Source organism: Lygodium microphyllum, chromosome 16 (genome assembly GCF_053477565.2).
Source record: "Lygodium microphyllum isolate KBCC chromosome 16, Lygodium_microphyllum_v1.1.10, whole genome shotgun sequence".
NCBI classification, from domain to species: Eukaryota; Viridiplantae; Streptophyta; class Polypodiopsida; order Schizaeales; family Lygodiaceae; genus Lygodium; species Lygodium microphyllum.
Window position 1 is genome coordinate 16370617 of NC_141150.1, and position 14592 is coordinate 16385208.

Sequence of the window (14592 nt, forward strand, 5' to 3'; positions counted from 1 at the left end):
GCTAGGAAATAGACACGCGCGAACACTTTGAGCTTAGCATCCAACTCAGATAAGCATTCTATGACACTTCTATGTTCAACGAGGGCTTGCTCGGTTGCTATCTCATGCAAGGTTCTAGGAGTTTGCCTAGGCTTTAGCATAGTTAGGGGCTCATGCCTAGATGAGAAAGATTGGTCAATGCTAGAATTGTTTATGCTCTTGGGGTTTCCATGTTTCTCCTGAGGCTTTGTTATTGCGTCATGGTTCTCATTGGATATGACTGGTATAAATTTGTCACCCTGTTGTGATAGTGTTGTATCCACTCTTGATTGGTCAATTCAAGTTTTGTTGTTGGTGGATTGAGTGTTGCAAGAAACCGTTGATGGTAACGGCTGCTTTGATTTTTCAGAACACATGGACGTGTTTGAGGTTTCACTGCTATTAGGAGAGACATCAATGGGTTCATTGGTGGATGGTCTTGATGCTTTATTCCTCAGCTCTTTGGCACTCTTGGTTTCAATCTTCTTGGGGTCTACAGCCACTTGCAACTGCCATTTTTGTTTTCGTTCTTTTCTTTTCTTTTTCTTAGGAAATTGAGGTGTATCCCTTGAAGACTCGAGACCTTGAACTAGGTCAGTCTCGTCGATGTGCTTAGCTGGGCCTCAGCATTCTCTTTCTCTGGTGTGTCCTCATGTACCTGTTGGACAACCTTGCTAGGTTGATTGGTCAGATGCGCCATATCCTTGGCCACATCTTTGAGAGGTTTCTCCTCAGGCCTAGGCTTTAGGTGCTTTGGAAGTGATAGAGTTGTCAAGGATGCTAGTTGCGGCACCTCCTCCACAGGTGAACCTCTAAGGACACATTCCACAAGAGTTGTTGTCACGGCCAAGAGATGCTGTGATCCTTGATTGGAAGTAGTAGTAGCTATTTTAGTGGACTGGCTACTGCTAGTAGATTGCAGTGTCAAGTCCCTAGGGTGATCGAAAGTGATCGTATCTTTTGTTGCCCTTTGAGCATTCACTTGTGTAGATCGAGCATGAGTTGATCTAGTCACATTAGGTTGCACATGCATATCCTTGGGCCGAGAGCTACAGATGGTGTAATGTCCCACCTCTTGGACATTTGGAAGCTTAGATGGAGATAGAGATTGGGATTGAGCAGCTGCACTTGATGACTGTTGTTGTGCTTCATGTTTCCATTTAGGGAAAGAGGGTGTAGGAGACTTGGGACTCCTAAGTGGCTCCGACACTGGCTGGAAGATTTGCTCAAGGCTATTAGATGATTGTGCCATTTTCTTTGTTGAGCAATCAGTCTTCTCACGAGTAGCTTTCTGCCTCTAGTGCTCATTATCCTCTAGGGAAGTCAAAATCTCCTTGAGCACTAGTGGTCTTTGTGCACGCTCAATGGTTACATATGACATCTGCTTATTAAGCATGCTAGGCTAAGGTTCTTTCTTTCAAACACTCATGTTTTGGTTTCTTGCCTCGAGACCTAGAGTTTCTCTTAGATTTCCTCCTGTGCTTCGTTGCTTTTGATGCAATCTGGCCTTCAATTGATAGAGGTGGTTTAGCAGAGGGTTTTGGTACCCAAATCCATCGATTACCTGCATAATACCCTTGAGCACGTAGCAACGCTTTGGATATCCATCTCAGCCTTGTATTGGCTCTCCATCGATGCCTTCGTCTATAAGGCTTGGGCTTATTTTGGGGTCTTCTACAATATTTATAAGTCCAACGCCTGTCCTTGGCATTGGCTCCTAACCTTCTTTTTTCAAGCATGGCCTCACTCACTGGTTCTCATTGTTTAACCTGTGCTTCTATCAACTCTTCCAACAAGTCCTTGCTCTCATTAGCAGGCTTGACTGTTATGTCAACACCTTCCTTGCCTTTCCCTCAAGGTTCGATGAGGTCACCCTTGCGAAAGGTTGTGACTATCCTCACACCCACTAGTGTCAGGTGTATCCTCTGTGTTACATAGTCGGCCTCACACTTGATCGCGCTTTTGAAGGGTCTTCCTAGGAGGGTTTCCTTCCCGCAATTAACACTATTTGGAGGAACATGAAATAGGATAGGCAAGCTTTCAGTTTCAATTGTCGCAAGGATTTTGCACTTCCCTATGAGTGCTTGTGGATGTCCCTTGTAAGAGCTAAGAGTTGCATTAGTCGGTGTGAGCTCTGGTTGGCCTAATAGGGTCCATGCTTCATAGGTCAAGATATTAAAATCAGCTCCTTCATCAATTAGAGCATCGATAGTGTGCTCTCTTTTCGCGATGAGTTTGACCCTAAGATAAGCAGGTGGTACTATGTCTTCATCTTCTGGGTCTTGGCTTATAAATTTAAGCTTTCTGACAAATGCCCTTGTGCCCCCAACTTGCACGACCAGATGTGGATTCTCCACTAATGCCTTGGATCATTTGTGCAGTGCTATTCAAGGTGCATCTGTTGTCAAGACTGTCATATCTAGTCATCTTCACAGTTGTAGCTTGATGTTGTTGATTTTCGCTTTAACTAGATGCAGTCTAAATGCAATACATACGTGTTTTTGTGGTATGGCCTTTTTGACCTTGTAGGCTAGATTGGCCCATTGAGGTTCTAGGGTCTTTGTTTGTCTTTGTTTGGGTATGGGCTTTTGATTGCTCCTTTCCAACAAGTGAGAATCCATGCTCGTGTAGAGCCATTACTACACTATGATCTAATTTGGAGTACCTATCACAGTGCACGTTTTCTCTCCAACCTACTTGGGGGAGGTGCAGAGGGGGTAGAGCCCCCTCTATGGGGGTCCGGGGGGGCAGTCCCCCAGGCCCGTAGGGCCGTTACAATAAATGCCATACGTGATTTGAAGGACCGTTTATAGCCAAATTTTGAATTACTTGCTCTAAGTTTCAGCCCAATGATCGATCTATGATATGGTTTCGACTCTATATGGTCTCTCGGTCAGTTTCACTGTCTACAAGTTAAAATTTGAAAAAAATCTAACTTCAGCCCAACATGTTCGAATTACAGGGGCCAAGTGCGCGATTCGGCCCGCCGTCCGAGGGCTGAGGGCCGAATGTAATTGGTCCAAATGTCAAATTCGACCAATCTGAGTGTGGTTGTCCAAGGGCCAAGTCAGGTGGGCCAAGGGCCGAATGATGAATTCAAAATGTCAACTTGTCCAAGTGGGGTTGGGCCGAGTGGGCAGGGCCGAGGGCCGAATTTCAAAGTTGGTCCGAATGGTCGATTCGGACGGGCCGAGCAGTGGGTGTCCGAGTTGAGTGGGCCGAGGGCCGAATCTCGACGCATTCGAGTCGAGTGGTCTGAGTTAGATGGTCCGATCAATAGTGGGCCCAGGGCCGATTCTGCAACTCGGCCCAGAATCGTCGTCACTCAGACGGGCCGAGCGCAACACGATTTTTGCCGGCGCAATAATAAATCACTCAAATCACACGATTCAGGTCACGGCCTATCACACACACCTCCAGATCAAAGCTATGGATGGAGGGGAAGAGTTGTATACACCCGAAATAGCCAATAAACTCCAAAATGCAAATCGGCACAACTGAATCAAACCCTCATGCCCTGTTATGACAACATAAACCCTGATGCTTATTTTTCTTCTCTTTCTTTGTTTTTTCCTATCGTAATGCATCCAAATCACAAATCAAATACCTATACTACTCCAACATGTTTTTCCAAATCCAAAAAACCAATAACCTATTTGCTAAGGAGATCGAATACCTCTTCAAACTCCCTCGCTTCCTACCTATCTATCTCAAGCACCGGTGTTAACCCCAACACGAAGAAAGCAAAAGAAAGTGGAAAAGACACACAGCAAAGGCGGAAAAAAGGTAGCCCGACTGAAGAAAGAAAAGGAGAAAAGGCCAAAAGCTCAAGGACAACCTTAAAAGTCCAAGGCAAACACAAAAAGGGAAAGGCACATTTTTGGATAAAAAAGCGCACCCTAAAATCTTGTAAAAGAGTGCCGGGCTCTCACCGTGCAATTTGTAAATGTAGAAGGGCGGTAAACAGGAAACGAGGAAGATAAAAGGACAATGGAAAACAGGGCCTAGGCTATGACCAGCCATGTAAAAAAGGGAAAAGGGGATGACCGCCCAAAAGGGAAGTAGGGTTTTGTATATAAGGTTGAAAAGTGAATGAAGAGCTCATTCTTTGGTGTGTGGCAAAACTAGTCTTCTTCTTCCTCTCTTCTTCTCTCCTTCTTGCTTGTGTGTGCTCTTGAGAGAGGGAGTGTGAGAGTATGAGGGAGTGAGTGTGTGTGAGAGTGAGGGATCAAGAGGGTGAAGCTCTTCACCATCTCCTCTCCTCTACTTCTCTTCTCTTCTCTTCTCTTCTCTTGCACACGCCGCTATGGAGGATGGAGCTTGGAGATGGAGGAGGCTTGAGGATGCTTGAGCTAGCATCTAGAATCATGGAGCTACCGGAGTGTAAGAGAGAGGAGGGTACTCGATCGAGCATCAAGGTAAGTTCACTGCATTTGTATGATCGACGGCGCGTCGGCTAGGTGAGAGATAGCCATTAGAGCTCGCTTGGAACGCTTGAAACAATAAGCGGTCTGTGGGTCTTGGCGGTTGAGCGAGAGCTCCCACATTTTGGTTCCGTTGCCAAGACCAACGGATTCAAGCTTGAGCACTTGCGCGCCTCATATCGAGCATCGAAGTAGGGTATTCATCCCCGAAACGGAGCTTGAGATAGGTAGGAAGTTGGGTGTTTTCGATCTTCAGAACAGGTAAGTATTTTGGAATAATCTGGTTATTAATGATTGGAAAACATGGAGAAACTAGTTCAGTGTTTTGCTTTCGATTCAGATTGTGTTTAGGATAGATTAGCAGTAGGAAATCACACACAAAGAGGCAGAGGGCTGCTGCTGGGAAACAGGGGAAAAACCACAGGAAACGGAAGGAAAAATGGAGTAAATGCAAAGGTAACTGCATAGGAAACGCCAAGGAAGGAATCTGTAGTGTTCAGGGCAGAACTGGCAGGGTATAAACTCTGGGAGGGCAAGAGAACCCCATTTCCAACCAACGGAGAACGAGAGAGATAGAGAGTGAGAGAGTGAGCGAGCTTGGCAGCTGTCCAATCGACCAGGGCATGGAGCACATCGCATTCGGCGACTCCCATGTAACCGATCTCCTCCGCACCGCTTCAACTCCATCGTCGCTGGTTAATCGCATGGTCAATAGGATAAAAAACTTGGAGAAAATCGAGCAAATCCGTGTGTGCAAGCTCATCGGACCGGCGGAATCGGACGTCCAACCCAGTGTTCAATTCCCAGAATCGGACACTCGGACAAATGTCCGATCGGAACGACCTGTCCGACTACTAGGATCGAACCAACTAGTCCGATCGGACGTGCCACGTGGCACTCGGACCAATCTGTCCGATTTGAGAATCGGATGCTCGGACCAACCTGTCCGACTCGGACACTCGGACACTCGGACCACTCGAACGCTCTGACTCAAACCCACCCTGCCCGATCGGACGAAGTAATACACGTCACCAATCGGACTGCCTGTCCGGTCCGATTCCCAGAATCGGACCCATCCATAATGGACCACTAGGAATCGGACTACCTGGTCCGATCGGACCAATCGCCCAAAATCGGACCACCCAGAATCGGACCCTCTTGGCCGATTCCTTGAATACCTGCCTGTCCGATTCTTGAGAATCGGACACGCGGACCTTAAGACTACCACTCAGCCCTGATATACTTGGTCCGATTCCCACAATCGGACCACTGGTAAATCGGACGTCCGATTCCCAGAGTCAAACCAAAACAAAACCTGACCCATCCAGGGACACACTGGGGCACTCCCCCAGCGACCCACCCCCACATGAGCGACAGGAAGCAGCATAGGACCTTGGGACCCGTAGAGCGACCGGAACTAGAGTAGCAAAGCCTGTCAGGCCCAAAATGAGCAAGAGTGAGTGAGACGCCGGGGAATCACTCACAGCACTCGGGTTGAATTTCCGCACTTGAAGTACACTTAGGAAAGCCGAAAGCTTGATTGAGCATAAATGCACGAGGAACAACACACTCACGAGTGACCATAAGTTGAGCGCTGCATTCAAAAATTAAAAAGAACTCACTCAGATAAATCGCCAGAAAACCCACCAATAGGAGAACACCCAAGGTGTATGCAAATGCGCGGAGCGCAGGGTAGGATCAAGCAAGGAGCGTCAACGACAAGGATCTGACTTACGACCAGGCGCAAGAATTCAACCATGACAGAGGGAGGCTCAGATCATCGGTTTACAGGGGAGCTAGATGCTAGCGCATTTCCAGACGCCATACAACAAATGGTGAGCAGTTACGATGCGCATGCCAGGTACGAACACCGTGGCAGGATGGCAGAGGCAATCATTGCGGACCTAGAGGAGGAGAGGAGGCTAGCCCGTAAGGCATTGCAGGGCATAGCCGAGTACAATAGGGACCAACAAGCCAGGAGCTAAGGCAAAGCATAGAGCTGCATGAGGTGCAGCGAGTGCTGAACTTGGCTGGCCGAAACCGGACAGACCAGGAAAGAGCACTAGAGGAAGACCTGACACTGGGCGAGCTCCTCATGAAATGGCTGCTCGATAACACCGTGGTAGAACAGAATGCCACTGCGCTAGCAACCTCGCTACTTGCAGGGCTGGGGGCAAACCAGGGCTCAAAGAGCCAAGCCAAAATACCTATTGTCACCAAGCAACTCGACAAGTACCAGCCACCACCGGACGACCCGTACAGCTTTGTCGAGTAGTTTGAGCAAGTCTACGAAGCCAATGGCCTCAACGACCGGGCCCAACGTTCGCAAGCATTCGGACTTTGCTTAAGCGATAAGGGTAGGACGTGGTATACGAGCCTAGATGCCATAGAATGAGCCAACTTCAACCTGCTAGTACGCCTGATGAACGTCAAGCAGAAGGAGAAGGAGGGCATCCGCGACTATGTGACCCACGTGAGAAGCCTCCTTAAGAGAATCCCCTTAGGCGAAAGGCCGACTGACAGGGCAGTGTCGACTGTATTCATCAGTGGGATTCGAGATGAGGAATTGTACAAGGCACTAGCAGGCAACTCAAGCTTGCAACGAGACGTGGTGGCTAGGGTTTTTGAGGAAGCCATTAGGGTTGATGACCAGCTGAAAGAGCGGAGCTCCAGGAGCTCAAACCTAGAAGAAATCAACCCACGGAGTTTAGAGCCAATGCCAACCTCTAGCGAGCGATCAAACGCATCATCCCAAGATAAGGGAAAGGCCACCGAGATGGTTGGCCGTGGTCAGAGCTGGCCAAAATACAAGACATGTTGAGGCGACCAACGTGTCCGCACGTCCAGTGCGTGTACTGTGGAGGAAACCACCTGCCAACAGAATGTCAGGACCCTAGGTCAAGACCCTGCACTAACTACGGTAGGTTCGGCCACGATGCCACACACTGTAGACTACCACGAAGACTACCATACATGCAACCCTACGGCCAGCTTTACCCGACTAACAAGCCACAGCCATTCTTCGGAAGGGGAGCCCCGCTAGCCCTACCAGTGCGCCTAACGATATGAAACCAACGGTCCCTAGGCTGGACAAAAATCCTACCGGTATTCCTAGACCACCTGGTCCCTATGTGACCCACCCACCGAGCGATGCTCCCATACACTACGTAGAGGAGCCCAGTGACGAAGAAACCTACATATACCCTTACGTCTCGCATGACGACGAGGGCAATGCAATCCTCATGGATTACCGACCTGTGTCGACGATGGCATTAGGACGAGGATGGGGTAGAGGCCTAGAAGGGCAGCCACCACAGGATCCGGTCACTTGTTGGACTTGTGGACATCCCGGTCACGTCTCATCACGCTGCCCAGAAAGAGAGCAGCAAAGTAGGGACAAAGCTGACCAAAGGTGCGCAGAGTGCGGAATCACCCATCTTTTCATAGACTCCCCAAAACGGAAGTAGCCTTCCGGTTCAGCTAATTTGCCATCCGTCCCGCTGGGGCTATTTGGTGTTGAAAACCCCGATGGGGAGGCCACACCTATTCCCTTGCGAGTTATGACCTGAGCACAAACGAAGCAGGTCGACTCTCTCTGCCAGGACCTAGCAATCTCGATGCGACCTCAGTAGGAAAAAAGAGCCGTAGGTGGAAAAAGAAGAGATCAGAGGCTAAGGTCGCACTAAAAACCGACAGCGTTACAACCTTACCCCAGGGGAAGAAAGTCTCGGACGCGGAGGCAGAGACTTCAGCCCCTAAAACAGCCCAAAAGGGAAGCACTAAGGTAGGGGAATACCCACACCCCAAGTGGCAATTAGAAGCCATAGAAAAGGTGAAGGAATTGGTGAGGGAGGCTCAACAGCACCTCAAGGATGTTGAACCCATCACCGAGGACGAGATTGATGATCTCTCCAACGTGAGCATGCCACTATCACTGCCCCCCGACCTAAGTCTGCCGAGGCTGCTACGCCACAAGCAGTGCCGTCAAGGCCAAGCCTAGACGTAACAGACCCACATGTCAGCCGTGGACATTGGCCCGGACAGTCTGAACTAAGGGAAGGACGAGTGATTAGCAATCTCCAGACCACACTAGTGACCACCCCTGTAACGGTTGGCCTGGGAGAGCTGCTGAGGCAGCACTCTACCCTATGGCAGGACCTCAAGCATTGGGTCGAGAGACCACATGAGCAAGCTCCGGTAGATACTCAAGACCAGGATGCGGAAACTCATTTGCCAAGTTTGACGCTACACTCCGAGCCTAAATCCTTACACATCAACGCCTTCTGGGAGGGCTCGGAGATGCAGGCAGTCCTGCCAATCCTAGCCTTGGGAGACGCAACGAGAAAGGGGATTGTAGACACAGGAGATGGGGTTAGTGTGCTTAGCCACGCAGTGTTACAGAAGTGGGGAAACCCACCTGTCGAAGCTGCTCGGTTTAACGTCACGCTAGCAAACGGTATACGAGTGAAACCATTCAGGGTCTTGAAGAATTGGCCAGTGAAGATTGCATGAGTCCAGTTCTCTGTCGACTTTATCGTCATGAAGGGAGTGGACTATGATATCTTATTGGGTCGACCCTGGATGCACAATGCTAGAGTTATCGAAGACTGGGATAACAGCCTGATCTTCCTGGGCAACCGAAGTAACGCTGTGAGAATAGAGATGGACACTTGGAAGACCTCGCCAGTTGACCTAGACGCCATCTCTACTCTACTCAAGGGAAACACCCAGGACAAGGAACCCTATGGGTCCTTAACTAAGTATATCCCATGCCCAGAGGACGAGCGGGATTGGATGCACGTTCTCCCTACACTCGACCTGCCATTCTCAGATCATGAGGCATACGAGCAGGCTATCAAAACAATTGGCAAGCCAAAAGAAACACCTCCTACACCTATCTACATGATGGCAGCAAGCCTCCATGAAGGGCCTAAGCCTGTCGCCTTCCAAGTGCCTACCAACAGGAGAGAACTCAAGGGAATACTGGGGCACTTAATGGACCGACTGGCGCGCAACGCAGCCGCCAATCTCAAGCCTCTCCAAGACCTCTTGGAAGAACCCGAGTGGAAGTGGACCAAGATACATGAACTGAACCTCAGGTACAACTGGGCATTGGTTCCCAACCAATATGACGAGGCAAAGCAGGCCTTGGGGGACGATGAGCAGTCTAGCGATGCAGATTCCTGTGACGAATACGAAGATTGCCAATCCTTCGATGAAGGAAGTGAGGGTGAGGTGGACACCGTAGAATACGACATCGAAGGGCGAGAAATTGAGCAAATCCGGGCAGATGCTAAGCTGCAGATGAGACCGGCCCTTAGAGTGGACCAAGGAGTCATATGTACAAAATGCAATTGTGCTTGGTTGGAACAGATGGGAGCTGTGGATTTTGAGCAAGCCGGCCTGGCCCAACCAGGAACGGAGGCAATGCTTAGAACCGAATCGCCATCCGAACTGTGGCCGCCATGGGAGACCACCTCCTCTAGTGAAAATGGGGGATTCGACTCTGAATCTGAAGTTACTTCAGATGGTGACCTAGAAATCCCTAGGCCACCCATGACCAGACGCACCAAGGGAGACTTACCTGTCCACCTGAGGCGCAGACGGTTACGGCAGAAGGAGGCTAAGCATCCCAGCGATGCGCGATCAGAGGAACAAAGGAAGCCACAAGACCTCCCCAAGCACTTTTTGAAATTCAAAAGAGGGGACAGGGTGGTGGTTCTGCTAAGTGCCAAGCACCAAGGGCAAACCCGCGAACCAATCGAAGGGTCAGCCAAGGTCAAGGAGGTAAACCTAGCCCTAGAAGGGGAAGCACCCCGACCAATGTTCATTGCCGAGGACTTGACCATGGAAGAAGAGTCCAGTCCTGTCACTCTTTTGCGGGAGTACCGGGACATATTTGCTTGGTCTTTAGATGAGCTACGAGGGGTAGATCCGAGTGTTGTGACTCACAATATACCCATGACGACGGATGCAACACCGATCAAGCAGCGACCATACCCCATGAATCCAAAGCACGCTCATGCTGTCAAGGAGGAAATGGACAAGCTGATGAGAGCCAAATTCATTTATGAAACTGAGCACACAGACTGGGTGTCACCCATAGTCATTGTGATGAAGAAAAACGGCAAGATTTGAGTGTGCGTCAATTACAAGAAAGTGAACGCCGCTACAAAGAGAGACAACTACCCCTTACCGTACACCGAGCACATGCTTGAGAGGGTGGCAGGTAAGGAAGCCTACAGTTTCCTGGATGGCTTCTCGGGGTACAATCAGGTGTAAGTACATACTCCAGATAGGCACAAGACCGTCTTCGCCCCACTGAGTGGGGCGTCTTTGCGTACGTAGTCATGCCCTTCGGGCTAACCAATGCCCCCGCCACCTTTCAATGCCTCATGTGCACCATATTCAAGGACATGCTTTGCAAGGAGTTAGAGGTCTTTGTCGATGACCTGTGTGTCCATTCGGCCTGGACCCAACATCTCGAAAAGCTCCGCGCGGTCTTTGAATGGTGTCGCTTATACCGTCTCTCCCTCAACCCCCTGAAATATCAGTTTTGGGTGAAGCACGGATGCACCTTGGGACACGTGGTGTCCAAGAATGGCATTGCCACGTATTACAGGCTAATTTACTGCCTGCGATTTACTCCCTGAAAAACTACTCTACCTGACATTTCTGAATCCAACTGACTTACTTTCTGACTGCACTGACTTCATATAACTTTCATACACACATTCCATCATTACAGTACACCTTTACAGAACCATCTGACTTCATTTCAGCAATAAATAACATGAATACTGAAAACAGTTTACCACTTCAAGACAGGGAAACAATATCTGACTCTAAACTGTTCTTCATATCTTCAGTTTCTTGCTTACAAACAGATGCGCAGACATGATCTACACCCGCATATGCGCTCAGACCTGAACAGTTACATTCGGGGATTGATAACTCCTCACATCCCTTACTTATGACTATTCATTCCAAAAACTTACACCCCTTCATATTTGACTTACCCTAAGGCTTAACTTGACTTCTAAACTCCTAATACATAACTCTAAGGTGTGATGTCAACTCAGTCTTAACACCACGGACTTCTCGAAGGTCAAGGTCATCGTGGACCTCCCACCCCCAAGTATTTACAGGGGAGTTCAATGCTTCTTAGGTCACACAGGATACTATCGACGGTTTGTACTGAACTACGCGCTGATCGGTAGGCCATTGTACAAACTACTAATTGTCTTCGAGTGGACTAAAGCGTGCCAACGAGCCTACAAGGAACTAAAAAAAGCCCTAACAATGGCACCTATCCTACCAGCCCCAGATTGGACTATGACTTTTCACGTACACATGACACCTCTAAGTTTGCCGTGGGGGCAGTGCTGTGCCAACCTGGTGAGCATAACTTAGATTACCCAGTGAGTTTTGCTAGCAGGCAACTCACTGAGACAGAGATGAATTATTCGACAACAGAAAGGGAGGGATTAGCCATGGTATTTGCCATTAAGAAGTTTCGGCATTACCTACGGGCCACCCCCTTCACCTTCTTTGTAGACCACCAAGCCCTGCTCTATTTAGTCAACAAACCTTGCGCTACAGGACGTATAGCCCGATGGCTTCTCCTGCTCCTAGAGTTTGACTTCTCAGTGGTGGTACGGAAGGGAAAACAACATTACATGGCTGACCATCTATCCTGTATACCCACAGGAGAAGCTGCTGGACAAGGCATCGTGGACGAGTTACCAGACAGCCACTTATTCCATGTGTCCAGCGAAAGAGACCTATTCAGGGCCGATCTGACACCATACTGGGTAGACGACATAGTCCAAGTGCTCGAGCATGGGCTGCCCGAACGACCAATAGAACGGGCATGGCTTAGGCGCTTAATCCTAAAAATCCAGCCCTATCAGCTGATTGTAGGCCAGCTCTATAGGCTGGGGCAAGACGGTTTGCTACGTAGATGCGTGTGTGAGCATGAGATGCACGATGTGCTCTCAGAGGCGCACAACAGTATTGCAGGAGGACACTTTAGCGGGGACACTACAGCACGAAAGGTGTTGCAGTCCCAGCTATGGTGGCCCACACTCTTCCGCGATGCCTCACAATTTGTCAAGCATTGTGACGAGTGCCAACGGACAAAGGTCCCGGTTTGTAAAGATCAGATGGAGTTAACCCCGGTTATCGCTCGCCAACCTTTCGAAAAATGGGGGATTGACTTCATAGGACTCATCAGCCCCGCGGCACAATATTCACAAGCTAGGTACATCGTGGTGGCCACGGATTACCTCACCAAATGGGCGGAGGCGAGAGCCACGCGGAAAAACGACGCTAGGACGACGGCCAAGTTTTTATGGGAGCAAGTAATCTCGCATTTTGGTTGCCCCATCGAACTGGTTAGCGACCAGGAAACGCACTTCATCAACGAAGTGATAGCCCATCTCCTATCCACCTTCCTCATCATCCATCGCAAATCCTCACCATACTACCCTCAGTCCAATGGCCAGGCTGAATCAACCAACAAAATTCTCATCACTGTCCTAACCAAAGTAGTCTCAACCTCACGAAGTGACTGGGATAACAAGTTGATGGCAGCCTTGTGGGCCTACCAAACAGCTTATAAGACGGCCGTCGGTCAAACACATTTTAGGCTAACCTATGGGATTGAAGCTATTCTCCCATTAGAATTCTTCATCCCTAGCCTGAGGATAGCACTCCAAGAACGATGGGAAGGGAAGGAAGCATGGACGCAATGCTTGGTTGAGCTAGAACGTCTGTCGTCTCCTAGCCACCCACGCACTTATCTGTGAGAAAGCCAGATGCAAAAGCTGGTTTGACAAACATGTCAAGCAACGAGAGTTTGGGCACGGTGACCTAGTGCTCCTCTACTCAGTTAAAGGACATAAGCAAAAGATGAAATTCAGAGGTCTCGGACCCTTCAAGGTCTACACAATCAGCCGAACTGGTAATGTCGAGCTGGAAACACTGGATGGTGAGGGAATGGGCTTCTTCAATGGCAGTCGAATCAAGAAGTACTATCCGCCCACTCATCCATTGCATGAACCACCAATGGTGGAACCGCCCGTCAGAATACGAATAGCCACACTTACGAAAATCTGCGAGAATGAGGAGGAGCCTGTAGAACCCGCCTACCTCCGCATCACGGTCACGGCCAAGCAGATGTGCTCCTTCAATGCCCTGATTGATGAGGGGGTAGATTTTAACATTTTGACGCATGAGCATTGGACCCAACTTGGCGCACCAATACTTCATCCCACAACAGCCAGATTGAACCCATACAGGGCCCAATCCTACCCGATCCTCGACACGTGTAGAGTTGCCGTTTCTATCGAGACTGAAACTATTCCCATGCTGTTTTATGTCTTACCCAACGCCATGGATGCAAGCACACAGTCATTGCTCGGGTGAACTTTTAAAAAGCAGATGCATTGCAATGTTGATTATGAGTCGCAACGCAACCACCTAACAATCGGGAGCGTGCCTATTGTCACGACTTTCAGCAAGGGCCTCGTAACCCCATCACTGCTCACGGGGCCACCGCTAGAAACAGCCGCGCCTAGGACTAAGGAGGGGGGCTGTGCATATCTACCACACCCAGATCCCCACGCACCGTGGCCCGCCGCACCCAAAGCAAAACCCCAACAGACTCGCTTGCAATGGGTACCTAAGAAGCCTCGAGACCTTCCTAGAACCAGACGCGCGTGTCCGCGAAATACCTACAAGCCTAAACCTAGGACCAAGATGCCATCATCGCAAGCGCCGCGTGATTAAACAAATATGGGTCCCTAAAGTCCTCCTACGTGCACAAGGCTACTATGAGGGGAATGCCTCGCTGTGGATCTCCAAAATCCCAACTGTCACAGGCCCTAGTTCTATGCCAACCTCAAGGCCTTGTCCCCCGACACCTCAATACCACGAATCGCAGGGCCCACCCCAGTCATCTGACTCCTCTGCAAGTCAACCCACGGGCGTCACACATGCCCAACGACCCAAGCAACGGCCATCACCACAAGAAGCATTACCCAACCAACCCAATGCCGCAGCTCAGCAACCCCGCTGACCGCAGTAGCATATCCCCTAAGATCAAACCCAACCCATCCGCCCAACCAACACCCGGGTTGCCTACTCA